The sequence below is a fragment of the Mastomys coucha genome, unplaced genomic scaffold (assembly GCF_008632895.1).
Source record: "Mastomys coucha isolate ucsf_1 unplaced genomic scaffold, UCSF_Mcou_1 pScaffold21, whole genome shotgun sequence".
Taxonomy (NCBI): domain Eukaryota; kingdom Metazoa; phylum Chordata; class Mammalia; order Rodentia; family Muridae; genus Mastomys; species Mastomys coucha.
Window position 1 is genome coordinate 192173005 of NW_022196904.1, and position 11351 is coordinate 192184355.

Here is an 11351-nt window from a genome sequence, read left to right on the forward strand (position 1 = left end):
AAAAAGCAGCTGGGTACAGTGGTACATGCATTTAATTCTATCACTTAGTAGACAGAAAGAAGCAGGTGGATCTCTAATTTTAGGTCAGCCTGGTCTACAAACCAATTTCTGAACACAGAGAAACTCAGACTTGAGAAAACAAAACACAAAAGAAACTATAAAGATAACCCATCTACACAGGTAGATCATTAGATCTTGGAGTTTTAGTCTATATCACTCATTTCCTGAACTTCAGCTAGTCATAGTAATAATTGTATAGGAAAAAAATTCATATTGCCAGGCATGGTGACACTTGTAATCCCAGCATTCCTGGTTCTGGGGCAGGAGGATTTACAGAAGTTGGAGCCCATCTTGAATTACATGATGAGTTCCAGATTAGCCTGTACTACAGAGTGAGTCTCTGTCTCAGACAGAGGGGAGGAGAAGGGCAGCAAAACACTGCCACTGAGTATCTGAAGGGACTTTTGTAATTGTAGATTTTGTGACATTCTTAGCTTTCTGAGGCTAGTCCAGCCTCCTAAGATCATGTGGTTACATTATTCAATTGTGTGCCTCATCCAACCAAAAATTTGAGGAATCTATGTTGTAAGGATGTCTACAGAGCTTCCAAATGGTGACCTCTTTCCTGGAGTACTATGCCTCCACCAGGACACCTGTAGCAACTCTAATGGTTGACTGGAAAGGGAATGGAGATGTCATGGAGGTGGCTGCATGATTTTAAGTCAAGAAAGTGACTAATAGTTGTTGTGGAGTATTCACCAGAAAAGACTGCTTGGTCGTGGATTTAAACCAATCTTAAACCAGTCAGCTTTATTACCCAGCTGATGACTACACTGGTGTTCAGGATCCCAGTGTAGCCCTGAGCCTTTCTCAATACAAGCTTTTAAATATAAAAACCAAGTCCTGTGTTGACACAGTTCAGTTAACAAAAACAGCCAGAAGCAGAACTATAGAAGCCAAAAAAGCAAGGTTAGTTCATTTAGATACTTTCCCAGAACTATAAACTTTGATGGATTAGGGTCCTTATTTTCATTTTGGCAGGTGATACTCAATTTTATGACCTGAATGGTACTTCCATCATGGAATCGTTTGTTCTAAGGCCCTACTAAGTTCTGGTGCCCTGTTACAATTGTTACTGTCTACCTACTGTGGGCTGGGCATACCACATAGGACAAAACCAGTGGTTTTGTCATCCAGTAGGAGCTGCCTGTCCTCTGGACTTAATTACTCTAGAAACACAGAGAGGGAGTCAGGTATAAGCTGGCTGGACATGGCAGCTGCTCTAGATAGAACACTGTGGCTAATCAAAACAGCAATGATAACATTAGCAAACCACCATTTCTTGCTAACTCCATGGCAGGCATTCTGCTAAGCATGTTCTGTGGGGTATATTATTTAATTTTCACAAGAAGCCTCAAGTTACTGAGACTAAATTGATGGAAGGAAACACCCCACCTTGGGTTGCTGGTAAGAGAAGCTGGAGTGCAAGTACATCCCATTCCCCTTGGCCTGTCTCAGCTGGTGAGATGCTTCAACTGGATCCAGGGTGAAAGGTTCTTTTTCCTTCTCTTCCTCAATTTTCAGTCTTTCCACTCCTAGTCTCTACCATCTGCACAGGTTTCAGGAAACTATAGTCTCCAAAATGAACTACAGGATGAATGTTGCTGAGGGTTGATTCAAGAACAAATTGGCACTGCAGTTCTGGCCAAAAAGTTTAGAGGGGTCTATGGAAGCCAAAAAAAAAACATCATGAGATGTGTAACAGGAATGTGTCCCTCTGAAGGAAAAGCCTGGGCCAGAACCAACCATCCAACAGCCCAATAGGGTGAAGCTTGAGGCTGGAAGTCAGCACTTGATAAATTTGCTGCACAAAAAGATGGAGTGTGCTTGAGTCACAGATGTTTCAAAAGTGGACCAGCCAACCTTGGAACTGAGTTACCTCTGAGTTTCTCACTGCATGATATTTAGGCCCCCTTGGGGTCTGAGCTACTTCTCTTTGGGTCCTCATTACTGAGAAAGCCTTTGCTACCAATGAGATATATCAGGTCCAAGTCTGCACTAGGGCTAGGTTGCCCAAGAACATTAGTTAACAAAATCCCAGACCTGTGGACAAAATGAAATGTAGAACTTTCTCAGAGGCTAAGAAAACTGTCAGAGAAGTTTCCTATAAAGCCTAATTGAAAACAACAGCTCCTTAATCTAAATTTACAGCATAATCAGCCTTCTGGTTACCTAATTCAAATTAAATTAGAATGGTGGTATATTTCATATCATGCTAACTAAAATCACAGAAAGGAGAAGCTGCATTTGCTATCTAGGGTTTCTACTGCTTCCTCCTGGGTTTAGGGGTAAGAGCTGCCTGGCCTGCAAATTGCGAGACCTGAGTTTGAGTCCTGTCTCTGCTCTCAATGGCTGTGTAACTTGAAGCAAGTGCTGTATCCCCTCTGATTCTCTTTGTATTCTCATCTGTTAAATTCCAAATCAAAGAGACTCTTAAAGACAGCAAATGGCATTACACAAAGGATCACCACTTAGTTTTGTCTGCTCATTTTTTTGTTTTGTTTTTTTGAGATAGGGTGTGATGGCTACTTTTGGTTGTCAACTTGACTATATCTGGAATCTACTACAATTCAGATATTGAGAGCACACTTGTAAGAGATATTCTGCTTGGCTTGAAGTGAGTGAATTCACTTCTAGTCTGAACCTCTGATGTAGGAAGACACATCTCTGATCTGGATCTTGAGGCAGGAAGACACACCTTTAGTCTGGGCCACACCTCTGCTAGAAGCCTATAGAAGGACATGGAAGAAGGAAGCTCTTGCTCTTTGCCTGCTTGTCCTTGCCTTGCTGACAAACCCATTCCTTCACAGGCATTAGAGCCTACTTTGGAATTACAGCATATACAGAAGACCAGCTGAAACACCCAGTCTTGTGAGACTGAGCAGCTACTGGATTCTTGGACTCTCCATTCACAGCTAGTCATTGTTGGATTAATTGGACTGCAGCCTGTAAGTCCCATTCCAATAAATTATGTATTCCATAGGTTCTGTGATTCTAGAGAACCCTGACTGATATACAGAGTGATATACAGAGTTTCTCTGTGTAGTCCTGGTTGTCCTTGAACTCCATTTGTTGACCAGGCTGGCCTTGAACTAATGTAGATCCACCTGCCTATGCTTCCTGAGTGCTAGGACTAAAGGCCACCATGCCTAGATAGTTTTACCTGTTCTTATGAGTGTGTGCTTGCTTACATGTTTGTGGAGGTATACATATGCACAGGTGTGTGTGTGTATGTACCTGGAGTTCCACCTGTGTACTAAGACCAGAAGTGAATCTTGGAATGCTGTATACACATTGTTTTCTGACACAGTTCCTGACTGGCCTGGAAATTGTCCATTCAGACAAGTGATGCCATGAGCCATCCCCAGTGATCCACTTCTCTTCATCTCAGGAAAGGACCCAACACCTGAATTTTTTTTTTTTTATAGTCCTATGGTCTTACATAGTCCATATAGGTCTTTATGTCCTATGAGCACTATAATGACTAAGCACCTCCTAAAACCCATTATGCCTATTCATGAATGTCATATAACTAAAAGTATGCAGTAAGCATCAATTTGTTTCTAGTAAGAAGCCTGGGCCACTTTTTTTTTTTTTAAACGCAAGGTCTCATTGGTATCCTGGATGGCCTCAAACTCAGAGCTTGCCTGCCAAGTGCTGGGATTCAAGGCATGTACCACCATGCCCAGCCAACCTCTGACACTTTTGAGGTTTTGTCAGAAAATTGATGAGTCCAATCTAGCAAAGGTTTTAACTGTCCAGGCATTGTATAACTTAGGGGCCCAAGACTGCATAGGCAGGAAGCCAGCTTAGGAATGCCGTGCATCCTCTGAGTAAAGCAAACTCTCCAAAATGCACTTTAGACTGTGACTCCAGAGGTGATGAGCAAGGCTGGGTGAGGAGAAATCCTTGTCAGAGACATAGGAACCAATGGACCTAATAGCCCCTCTCAGCATCAGAGGTGGCTCTAAGGAGGGATTTACAGCCATCTTTACATCTGCTTTATGTCTGCCAAGAATGATCTCAGACATCAGAGCCAGTGGCCCCTATGTATTTTATCTGTGCAACCTCTGTGTCTTGAACTTTACCTGGAAGTTCCTTTACATCTTCGAAGCAAAAGAAGCCACACCCTCAGCCTGGAGTGCCCTGCCCATTCACTTCAAGAGGGAGATGAGGAAGGTGGGGAGGTGGTAAGGTGTTTGTTCAGAGGTTGAGGCCCCAAATCTGATCCTCGAATCCCACAGAAAAAGCTGGACATGCTGTCATACATCTGTAATCCCAGTGCCAGGGACATAGAGACATGACATACTCTGGGATTTGTTGGCTAGCGGCCTAGTCAGTATGCTTCAGGAAGAGACCTGGCCTCAGAAAATAAAGTAAATAGAAACTAAAGAGAATACCTAATATTAACCTAAGGCTTGCACATACATGTGTATCTACACACATCTGTTCATGTTCTCTTTGTTACTATGTCTTTGTCTCTCTCTCTCTCTCTTTCTCCTTTCCTGTCCCCTCCATTCCCTTCTGTTTCTTCTACTGTCTCCCCTCCCCCCTCTCTCTGTTACAATAGAGAACTTGTGTGCAGACACAGGGCAATAAGCATATATGTCGGAGAATGGAAGAAACAGCAGAAATGTGAACACAGATATTGACTGCTCACCAAAGATCCATGAGCCCCTTCTAGAGCATGGGGTTTATACCAGGAAGCAAACAGCAGCTTCTTAGTTAAGGACTCCATTTCCCAGACCCCTTGCATTTTTAAAAATACAGGTGAACCATATATAACACAGCATTAACTATCATAAAGTGTCCTGTTGTGTATAGTACATTCACTGTGTTACCCAGATACTCCCTGTACCAAGTTTTAGAATGCTTTTATCCAGCCAAAAGAAAACGTGGTACCTGTTACAAAATGACTCTCCAATCCTCCCTTCTTCCAGCCTCCACAGCCACCAACTAACTTTCCAGCTTCAAGGATTTAGCAGTTGTAGCTATTTCTCATAGATGGGATCAGTCAGTATGCTGCCTTTACATCTGAAGCTTTTAACTAATCATAATGCCTTCCATCCCATTGTGCTATAAGCATTAATCAGTATTTCATTCCTTTTGTATATTTTATTGAATAGACAATATTATTTGTTCATTTATTCACTGAAAGACATTGGTGTTTCTACCTTTGGACTATTATAACTAATACTGCTACAAACATGTCTATATATTTCACTTGAATGCCTATTTATAAACTGGGAATGAAATATATAGCTAGAAGGGGAATTTCTGAATCAGATGACATGATTTGAATATAGTATGTGTGTTTGAACACCTGGTCCTCAGCAGCTGGCTCTGTTTTGAGGGGGTTATGGAAACTCTGGGATGTGGAACCTAGCTAGGTCGGGTGGGTCTTAAAAGTGATAACTGCTTCTGGTTGTGGGTCAGGCTGTCTACTTCCCGACCTACCAAAATGTGAACAAGCCATGGTGTAAGCTCCTACCTCCACAGACAAAGTACTGTGACCAGAAATCTTTCCTATCTTTATTTTCATCAGGTATTTTCCTGTCACAATAATAAGAATAACAAATAAAGGTGATAATCCTATTCAGCTCTTTTAAATGAGAAGGTAGAACAATATCTTGCTATGAGTTTTTTCCTGGCTTAGCTTCCCCATGCTGATTTTACAGGAGTAAATGACAATGTCTGGCCTATTTACTGTCTGCAGACAAGGTTTCTTGCTTCCTGAAACATCAGACACTAGTATTTTAGTGGAGATCAGTGACTGCTTCTCCCTACAAGTGAGTGGCAGAGATCTTTGTTACACTTGGGTAGAAGTGCATCCCCAAAAGACAGTGATTCTCAATCTGTGGAGTCAAACGACCCTTTCACAGGGATTGCCTAAGACCACTGGAAAACAGATACTTATAATTCATAACAATATCAAATTACAATTATGAAGTAGCAACAAAAATGATTAGGAAGGTTGAGAACTGAAGTGGAAATTTCTAGTTTCTTTGTAAACGAAAGAGAGAACCTAATATTAACCTAGGGCTTGCACATATGCATGCATCCATACATACACATGCATCCACACATACCTATTCATGTCCTCTCTGTTACTGTGTCTTTGTCTCTGTCTCTCTGTTTCTCTCTCCTTTCCTGTCCTCTCCCTTTTCATTTCCTCTACTGTCTTCCCTTCTTTCTCTCTCTGTTACCATAAAGAACTTGTGTGCACACACACAGTTTAATAAGCATGTATGTTGGAGCATAGGGAAAACAGCAGAATTGTGAACACAAACACTGACTACTCACCAAAAATGAGTAGTTTCACATGTTTCTCTGGAAACTGTCTTGTGAGAGGATGTTTTGCTGAAGCAGACACATGAGGGGGCATTAATGTTTAGAAAGAATATACATGGAAACCCACAAACAGTGAAAGGCTGCTCTTACATTGTGACACCATGCAACACTCCACTGGGTTTTGCTGGGCTTCATTTCATAGAGGGAAATACAACAAAGAACTTTTTGTGGTATTCTAGCTGATTCTGGCCCCTTCTTCTGACTCATGCTGGAACAGAGCCTTGTGGTTTCTGGTGGATCCTGCCACTGCTACTGATTTGTGTTTGGTGTTTGCTATTGGACTGGACTGCTGATATCCTGACAACAAAGAGTAGAATTGCCCCAAAGAACAACTTCTAAACAGGTCCACAACCTCTTTTTCCTATAAACCTTCTTCTTTTTCCCCTATCTGTGGTCAGTGGGCTAGAAGGGAGGTTGAGTCATCAAGAAACCTAAATACAGTAGGTTTAGAAAACTCTAAGCCTCCAGAGAACCACTGCCATAAGAACAGCCCACTTAAGGCTGACTACAGAAGACTCCAAGGAGTCACAAAAAGGAAGAGCCACAAGACAGATGGAAAGATCCAGTCTCTGGATAAAGCCTAAGCAACCAAGAATGACCACTCACTGTGGCATAAAAAAAAGAATCAGCTGAGGCCAGGGAGGTAGAGATCAATATAGTGCTACTCCTGTTGCACATCCCACATGTCCATCCTTCCTCCACGGAAGATTTGTGGGTTGCAGTGAGCAGAAACACCCAAACCAAAGGAAGCACACTGACCAGAAGGCTACTGAGACCTGGAGATCTTTGGAGACAGAACACAACATGCATCTGAGCCTCCTGCAAGTTATTAGAGAGAAGGCAAAGAAAGGACGCGTGTCCCTAAGTACCTATACAGGAGAACTTTAAAAAGTATTTTTACTATTTTGGTTTTCCTTCCTTCCTACCTTCTTACCTTGCTTTTTTCCTTCCTTCCTATCTTCCTTTGATCCTGCCTCCCTTCTTTCCAGATAGGATCTCTTCAGGCCCAGGCTGGCCTTGAATTTTGATCTACCTACCTCCACTTCTCAAGTGCTGGGATTATAGACATAAACCACCATATAGTTTATGTGCATATTTATATAAAACCATGTGCAGCATTTATAATCACACCCAGGGCTTCATGCACACTAGGAAAGTGCTCTACCTGCTGAGTCATATCCCCAACCTACCTATTTAAGTTTTCATTGAGCTACCATCTTTAAATAGGTTGACACTGAAACCTATTGCTGTGTGTTTTAGTATTCATTTCAGGGCAAACCTGGTCCCCAGCTCCATTTCCTTGCCCTAGCCCTTAGTAATGATCCTGATATCTAGCCATAGGGAATCAAGGCAAGTGCTGTATCCAAGTTCCATTTAGGCAGGCCCATGTGGTCTTTGGCCTCTGTACCATACTATCAAACTGCCTTCTTCTCTGAGCTGCTTATGGCTGAGCTTGTCAGTCACTCCAAATGGTCCTGTCCCATCAACTGGAATGTGTAGGAATCATCTGCCTCCCTCATGAATATGGTACACATCCACTTGTCATCTGACTCTCATTACCCTGTGAGGCTGCCTCCCTTTGCAATGTGGGGTCTAAATCACGCCAGGGCAGATGCAGGACCTGTTTCCATCATATGCTACCTTCAGACTTTGGGCAGGTTATTTCACATGTCTGGACCTATGCTTACTACAAATTGAGTAAAATGGTACTCGTGTGTGTGTGTGTGTGTGTGTGTGTGTGTGTGTGTGTGTGTGTGTGTGTATAGAAAATTGAGATTCACTGTGAGCTGTCAGTGGTTCTTAGACTTATTTTCTTTAAGGAAAGGTCTGTTTGCATCACCACACCTCAAAATCTGAATTTCAGGAATGGGTTTGGAAATCTGAAAATCAAATAACTTCCCTTCCCTTCAGGGAGACCCACCAAGCCTGAAGGCCACAGGAAGAAAGAGCCAGTTTTGTCCTATGGAGGTCTTTCTCAGGCAAGCACAGGGACTCTCAAGTGCAAACTTTGTTCCATGTCCAGTCCTTAAATAAGTGGCTGTCTCTTGTGTCCCCCTTGTGGTTGTTGACAGCTTTTTGCACTGCCCGCCCTGCCTTGTTTATTCTGAAGCCTTCTTGTGCCACGGACCACCTCAGCTGGGTATGGGGGTCCCTGGGATGTGGGTAAGGATTTGGTAGTGACAAACAGAAACAAAAACAGAGGCAGTTTGAATCTGAGTGCATTTTGCAGCTCTCAAGCAGGGGATTTTATACATTAAAACCCAAACAGTACATCTCTTAGAAACTGTATCCCGTGAAATAATCACAAATACCAACAAAAATCATTTGGCACAGTAAAGCACAAAAAATATCTCTTAGAAACTGTACCCAGTGAAACAATCACAAACAGAACAGGTAACATAATATAATATAAATCATTGTAATATTAATATAAATCATCAAGATATAACAATTCTAAAAGGATGTATTCAGTGGGGCAGTTATCCAAGGCTAGTGGCACATTTCCAAGAGCAGGTTAATAAATCTTTAAGGTCAGTGCTCTTAACTGCTGAGCTAACTCTCCAGCCCCATATGGTCAATTACTATTTAATATCTAATGCCTGATTTTTTATAAATCTTCAATGCATAAATTTAAACTATTTTAACTCTTTCTAATTAAGGCTTTCTTTACCAAACCCACCTCTGATGACACACGTGTAGTCATATAAAATTTTATTGTTGGGAAAGTTTTTATCTATCATAATAGTTTTGTAAATGATTTTAAAAAGTAAAATGTTGGTTTCCCCGGGGATAAGGTCATGTTAGTAACCCCATCTCAAGCGATGTTTTCTTTCTTTCTTTCTTTTTTTTTTTTTTGCATTCTAACCCTAGGTTTTATTCAACACCATCCTTTCACTCTACATAAGTACAAACACAATCTTATCTAAAATGCTACAAAGTTATAAAACTCAAAACAAATTTTATAGTATTGACTGTACAATGAAAGCAAAAAGGGGCAATGTACACATTGCCAAGGTTAACCTGCAACATCACCATGAATGGCAGGTGACAATGGGGGTGGGGTAGGCTTCATGAGGACCCTGTAGAACTGGCTCACCAATTCTAGAAAGTAAGAGACACGTGGGGACAGAAAAGATAACCATTTGTGGAAGAATCCTTCAAAGGTTTTAACCCTCTAAGTTGAGTACTCAGCGGGGGTTGGGGGTATGGGCAGGCCTAACAGCAGCAGCTTGGTCCTTTCCACAGGTGTGGCACAGCGACAGCAAGGGCTTGACCAGGTTGTCTGACTGGTTCTGGGTCATCTGTGGAAAACGGTGGGCTGCCATAGGTTCCAGTGGGCTCTGCTACCAGACTATCAAGAACTGAAGGGGTGAACTTTCTAGCCAGAAAATTACAGGGTACCTCTATGGGCACAGTCCTGAATCAACACACCTCTACAAGCCAGAATCCTCCTGCAGAGGAAAGACCTCAACTGCTGGCTTCAAAGCCTACCCGGTAAGGGATCCTTCCTTACAGATCCTCATTTGGCTAGATAAAAGGACAAAATTGACTCTGGGAAACATAAGTTACAGAGGTACGAATCAATGCTCCTGCTTATCGGGAGTAGTTGGAGCTGGATCGGCTCCTGTGGCGGTGGCGGCCAGGAAACCGAGACCTTCTACGCACAGGGGACCTGCGTCTTGGGGATTGAGACCTTCTCCTCATCCGTGGGGGTGACCTACACCACATGGGAGGTGGTGGAAGCATTCTCCTGGGAGGGCTGAATCGCCGAGGTGGTGGCCAAGGCCAGGGTGCCAACACAGCAATAGCAGTGATCTCTTGGCCTTCAATTTTTCCTCCATCCATGTGTTTCAGTGCCTTCTCTGCTTCATCTGGATTCTCAAATTCCACATATGCATAGCCTTTGGATAGATGAGGATGCATTCTTTCTATAGGCATGTCAATCATCTTAATTTTCCCATAAGTAGAAAATATTTCCATGATATGATCCTTGGTCACATTCCTGGTGAGCCTTCCGATGTGCACTTTGGTAGGTTTAGGGGAAGGGCTCCGTCTTTTCCGCTCTTTTTCATCTCTTTTAGGTGGTTTGGATTTGGAGCGGGACCGCCGCCTCTTGTCATGCCTGCGTCGAGAAAGGGCTTGGGGAGCCAGAAGAGCTGCTAGAGCTGGAGCTTCGGGATGTGCTGGAGCTTCCTGAGCGGCTGGATGCAGAGGACGAGCTAGAGCCACTGCTGGAGCCTGTGCTGATGCTGGAGCCCGAGCTGGAGGTTGAGCTAGACCTAGACCTGGTGCTGCTGCTTCCACGTGAAGCACTGCGTCTCTTCAGAGTCTTATCTCTGCCACGATCCTTCTCACTTGACTCTTTAGTGGCCCCTTTATCTTTAGATCGATCCTTGGACTTCTCATCCGATCGGTCCTTGCGTTTGGTAGGAGAAGGAGCCCTAGTGCTGGACTTTTTATTATTTTCTTTGACTCCTAGCAAGCTCTTCTTTTTCACTCCTGATAAATCCATTCTCCCCTTCTTCAAGGCAGCAATGTCAGCCTCACTTATCTGAACTCTCACTTCTAACTTGGGTCTGAGAAAAGATCCCTAATCGATTGCAATTTACGCCAAAGAGCAGCATCTTCCCAAGGCCGCCGCCTCCTCCCGCTCTTCTCAGACCCGGACCTCAAGCGATGTTTTCTTACCCATTTTATTCTCGCTTAAGATTTTGGCCTAGGCTACCAGGAACATGTACATAAGAAAAGGAATAAGAGAAAACAAAACAGGTAGGTTGCCATGAGAACTACAGCTCAATAATTTTTCTCTGGCGAAGAGTTCCACAGCTGGTTCCAGGAGGCCTCCCGCTTTTGAGGTTAACCGCCTCAGTCTGTGGAACTTGTCACCCGGATCCTACTGGAGGTGGTGTGGCATTCTTGTCCAGGTCTCTGCCCTCACC

At 43.1% G+C, this 11351-nt stretch overlaps 1 pseudogene; it reads right to left on the reverse strand.

Annotated features, from left to right (window-relative positions):
- Positions 1-10005: 10005 nt before the first annotated feature.
- LOC116101505 lies at positions 10006-11062 on the reverse strand (annotated as a pseudogene).
- Between the last annotated feature and the right edge of the window lie 289 nt (positions 11063-11351).